Raw genomic sequence first — 5,771 nt, forward strand, 5'->3', positions numbered from 1 at the left:
CTGAAATTGCCATAGAATTGCGGGCACTAAAACCCGGGAGGGAAAATATGCTCCGTTGTAGAATGGTCGCGGTAATTGACCACCCCTAATCCAGACCGGCAATTTTACAAGGTTCAAGCAAACAGACATAACTGTACATATCCACCTTAGACGAGTACCCGGCAACACAGACGCCGGTGCTTCTTCCGCTCGAAATACTTCTTAACTACTCAATCCTTGTTAACCAGTTAATCTCGTGAACCTGAAACCGCTTTAAATTACAGGTATACATAATGCGAAATTGGTAGGAGATTCTATCTCGATGGCATAGTAATTATCACAAGTGGCGAACTTTTCATCGTACGTTTTGTCAATTCATATTGGCTGCGTCGGCTCTCTGGCGACAAGGATGAACGTAGGAAGTCATCATTTCAGAATATTGAAGTGAATGAATTTATCAGGAAAAATATCGTGGAAACAAATTTTATTTTAAGGGGGTATTCTAGTGCGAAGTGCGCGTGTTTTTAACTTCATCGGGGAATTTTTTTGCAAAGAAACTATGGTAACTTTAGCAGTCAAATTGACAAGGTTTATATATACGTGTTTCAAAGATGTTTTAAGATTTTTTGGAACAAAAAAAGATAAAATTGGTGACACTGCATATACTCTCGAATATAGTCGCTTTTAAAAAAGATCGTCTCACGGTGTCCACGATTTTGGTCATTCTGTTTGTCTGAAATAATAAAACGTGAAAGTTCCATAATTAGTATGAATTTTGCTATAGCAAGTACTAGAAACAAAAGAGAAAAGTCGGTAATTAAAAAAGTGGCGATACTTTGAAATTCGATTATCGATTTTTGTATGTTTCGTTAAACTTCGGAGGTCTAAAAAATAGAAAAAAATACAAGTTTTAGTCAAATAGGTTTCGTGATGTCATGGACATCGTTCTAGAAAACATAGTTTCGAGAAAAATACCTTTAAAGTATAGTTTTTAAAAGATACAGTTTTAAAAATACATCTCTGGAATTTCACACGAGAATTCCTAAAATTAACGAAGTTATGGTTGTTTGAAGAATGCGACGATCTTGTATCATTATCGATGCACAGTAAATTCTCCTCAATTGTCCTTCAGCTTGTAAACAAAAGAGGATAATCCGAGAAGAGGAGATACGATTGTTCGAGCGTCGCGGCTCGTTTTTATAGTTGTTGACAATCGGCAACTATAAAAACGAGACGCGAGGCTCGAATAATCGTATCTCCTCTTCCCAAGTTGTCCATTTTTGTTTACAAGCTGAGGGACAATTGGAGAGAATTTACTCTGCACTGTAATTGAATTGAATGGAGATCTGAATTATGAAGTACAATGCGACTGAATTATGATGTAATTGAATTACTTTATAATTATAATTTCTTGAGTAATTCGATTATAATTCTGCATAAATCTGACATTTTGTAATGAAGATAATTTCTTTCCAACTAGCTTAATTAATATATTAGATTAACAATTAACTTCGTGTCGTTATGATTGAACAAAAAATCTTTACGCCAAATAAACATTTTAGCCGCGAAAGTTAGGAGTTAAATAATTGCCTGCTTCTTTTAATAATTTTAGTTTATTTTTACAATAATTTTAGTATATTGGAAATAATAATGAAAGTTGAAAAATGATATAATAATATTCTTAACGTTGGCTGATTTGTTTACAGGAATATATAAAGTATTTAGTCTAGTTATGACGATAATTAATAATCATCATTTTCTTTCAAACTATAAAACTATTGAAAACAGGATTTATTTGCATTTTTATCATTATTGTATATTTTGAATACAATAAGGATGTTAATGTAAATTTAATTTTTAGTACTGGGATTTGTAAATTGATGTAATCTAGTGTTTTTTGATAGTCAGTACTGATGCAACTCGTTTTTAACATAAACATCAATTGCCCGGCTAGCTCAGTCGGTAGAGCATGAGACTCTTAATCTCAGGGTCGTGGGTTCGAGCCCCACGTTGGGCGAATTCTTTTTTTTTCTTTTTATTACGTTTTATGCAAGTATAATTAGACTCTCGAGATATTCTATTAATAATTTCCAATGTTCGTTTGATAATATATAATATATAACCTAATCTTCATTAGATAATGGGAGTAGATCTTGCTATTTTGGAGTAAAATTATTATACAGAGAAATAATTGTGCAGTTACATTTTTAATTGACTGAGAAGTGCGATATTAAATATTATGAATGTGAATTATATTCATAAAACGAATGGGGAAGCGCCGTCGCACCACTAATGTTTAGTAAAATTCTTAACGCTATGTTTTGAGAATATTGCATACATATTTTTATATTAGTCAGGCATTCTAATTTATCAATTACTCCAGTGGAATGTTGAACCTTTTTGAAAATATTTAATCCCTATTTTGGTTTGTATTTTTGTGTGTTATCTAGGGTATGGGTATATAAGCATTCTCCGTATCACAGGAGCTAAAAATACATTTTGAAATGTGGGTGCATTCGGTCACAATTTATTTCATTGTCACTTAATGCAAATGTTATGACATGAGTCAAGCCACAAAATTTGAGATTCGTCTTATGTCGTGACACGAAATTACAAAGTTTAAAATACCAGTTTACCGACAGCTAAATGTCTGATACGACAAATATAATTCAGATTTTTCCTTTAATAGATTCAAGCATACGATTAAATAATATAAAGCAAGCTTAGAGATTGATAGTAATCTTGTAACCAAATACAATAGAAATTAATGCATTTATATTGAATAATAAAGAATTAAATGAATACATAATAATTAGAGTCTCGAAATTTTCACATTTCATTAAAAGATAAATAAATAAGTAAATAAAACAAAGAAGACCATTAAACTAAAAACAAAATTAATTTTGTGAATATGTAACATATATTATACTTTACTAAACCTTTTAATTTAAGTTTGATTAATTACTACCAAAACATGGCAAGGAAATTGCAAACTGTGATTACTCAGAATTTTTAATAACTCTTTTAGAGCTATAATAATATCACTCGAATAACTATACCATTGAGCAGTAATAATAAATAGTCTAAATTAAAAAGTTACTTTATATAGTATTAATAAAACTTTATAATCCAGGTGATAGAAGAAACAGGAAGAAAAAATTCATTAGACAAACGAAACATTAATCCAATATTGGTTATTATCGACTCTGTTCTTTATTCGACACTATCGAATCAATTTTCAAACGAATAAAAATTTATTCGAATAAAAATTCTTTCGAACAAGATTTTATTCGAATAAGAATTTATTCGTACAGGAATTCGTACGGAAAATAATCGATTTGAATAAAACTGATAGAATATAATGTGTATTTATATTAGCTCGTCGATTTATTTCTTCCGTATTCCTTTTTTCGAACGTTGTCAAAAGTTTGTTACTTTTGGATAGATTGATCATTGATGCACAAGTAGTTGAAATTGTCTTGATCCTGAATGTATTTGTATAATAATATATTATAATAATATATTATAATAATATTATAAAACAAGAATAGCGAACAACAGTCCTCGAATAATTTTAGAACTTCTATTCGAATAGCTTATTCGAATAATTTTACAATCTCCATTCTCATAACCCATTCGAATAATTTTACAATCTCCATTCTCATAACCCATTCGAATAATTTTACAATCTCTATTCGAATCTCTTATTCGAATAAATAATTATGCGAAACGATTTATTCGATCTAAACAGATATAATAATTCGTGAAAAATAAAGAACAATCGTAATTCGGCTAAAATATCCGACTAACAAGAATTCGTTCGAATAATTATTAATTCGAAGCAGTTCGAATAGTGCCGGACTCTGCCCGGGATTAGGCTCTGAAACCCAATCCCTGGAGACATTTCCGTCGCCGATTGTAGGTCTCATCCCTTCTATAAATAACCTTAACGATACACTTTTTCCCCATGGACTTTCACCTCTCTATCATTTACTCATTTAGTGCTTTCTTATTGCAATTTAGTGTGCAATGTAGACATATCAATTATTAAGGTCGCATAAGAACCGAATGCCGCAACCATAAAATTGATATCGTGGCTCGGGAATTACACGTTGCCGTGTGTTACCGTGCGGCAGCGACAGAAAAGCGCGCGGGACGGGGGAAGAAACGGCGTAGTCGAGGCGCAAGAACCCGCGGAATTAAGCTTTTAGATTGAAGCTTTCAATGCTCGACTTTATGTCAGCCGCGGCCGCGCGTTTAAAAAGGAACACAGTCGACGTAATTGCTCGGTCGTCATTTGACACAAAATGAAGCTTCTGATGAAGGGGAGGTCCGGCCAGCGTGAATGAAAGTAGTTGCTCGCAAAAAAGGTCCTGGAACGCCGTCCGGTTCGATATATTTAAGTCAGTGTTAAAGATAAGATCGACGCGCTTGACCGATCACCGCAGAGATCACCGGTGATCGAGGATCAGCCGCCGATTGCCCTCGATCACTCTCCTCCTCTCGGTCTCCTTATTATTTTATTGCTCGCCGTATATTTCTTTTGCCGCCCCGCGCTCGCCGTCCACCCACTTTACTCGCGTTAATCATCCCGACGTCGCGGCGACGAGTTTTATTGAATCGATCGTTGGAATTCAATTAGTATCCAAACAGAAAAAATGACGACACACTACACTAACCATGGGTACGCGAGACCTGGATACGAGAACGTTCCGCAACGTTTCCGGTAAGGTATGCTTATTGGAATTTCTTACATCTGCGAGATTTTGAACAAAAGTTTTCGAACGTTACGACGAGTGGTAAATATGATTTAACGAATAATATTGTAACGATGGTTACGTGATTATTCTGGTTGCAAATAAAAAATGATAAAGTTGCTACATTAATCTATCGTGCGTTTCATTTGTTTTACAGGATCTTTTTAAATGAACGTTTTAAAAGAATTTGTTTATATAGAACTTTTAACGTATCGATTCTAAATTGGGAACATTTATTATTTAGCTATCTTTGTATGTGTTATATAATATTATTTTATATTTTATATTTTTCGAGATCTTCGACTGATTTATGTTTCTTGCTATTAATTTAGGCAATGTTTGTGTTGTATAAAAATCTGCAATCTATTATATAATATATTGTAACGTACGTAACATGTTATATTATATAACGCAATATATTGTGTTCCTATCCTGTCTCGACGAAACGCCAGTTCATTTACATTTTGTAGTATTAATAATAACTCCGTAATAAAACATTTACGAGCATATGTTCATATAATAGTGATTTCTTACTTTTGCTTGTAGAATATGCTGACAGTGTTATGCCGGAAAGACTGGCACACCCTGTATACATTATATAATACTATTATCTATTATATAATATATTATATATTAATAACATTATAATATTATATAATAATAGAAAATATGACAGATTTTTACGCAGCATAAAGATTATCTAATGCAATTCTAAGAACCACAAGTCAGGCGAAAATCTCGTTCCTTTGTTAATTATTTTAATTAGTGTACATAATATAAAAATATTCTCAAATTCTTCCAATATTTTTCCAATTTTGTTCGCGATCCAGCCATTTTTGTAAAATCTGCAGTCTAATTACAGATAAAACATAAATTTCATTATAATATCACTGAATAAATATTTAAATTTTACTTTTTAGTAAAATTATATCCTGATTGCCGGATGATACAAACTTATATTTACGATTTGATAAAATTCTAGTGTTTAGAATCTTTTGCAAAGGTCACAGCGTTAGTATCATTGAATAGAGATTG

At 32.2% G+C, this 5,771-nt stretch overlaps 1 non-coding gene across 1 annotated transcript; it reads left to right on the forward strand.

The window, feature by feature from the left end:
• The first annotated feature begins 1,923 nt into the window (after positions 1 to 1,923).
• TRNAK-CUU (transfer RNA lysine (anticodon CUU)) lies at positions 1,924 to 1,996 on the forward strand. The gene has a single exon. It is a non-coding gene; the product is annotated as a tRNA-Lys (tRNA).
• Positions 1,997 to 5,771: the final 3,775 nt, after the last annotated feature.

Source organism: Megalopta genalis, chromosome 5 (genome assembly GCF_051020955.1).
Source record: "Megalopta genalis isolate 19385.01 chromosome 5, iyMegGena1_principal, whole genome shotgun sequence".
Lineage (NCBI taxonomy): Eukaryota > Metazoa > Arthropoda > Insecta > Hymenoptera > Halictidae > Megalopta > Megalopta genalis.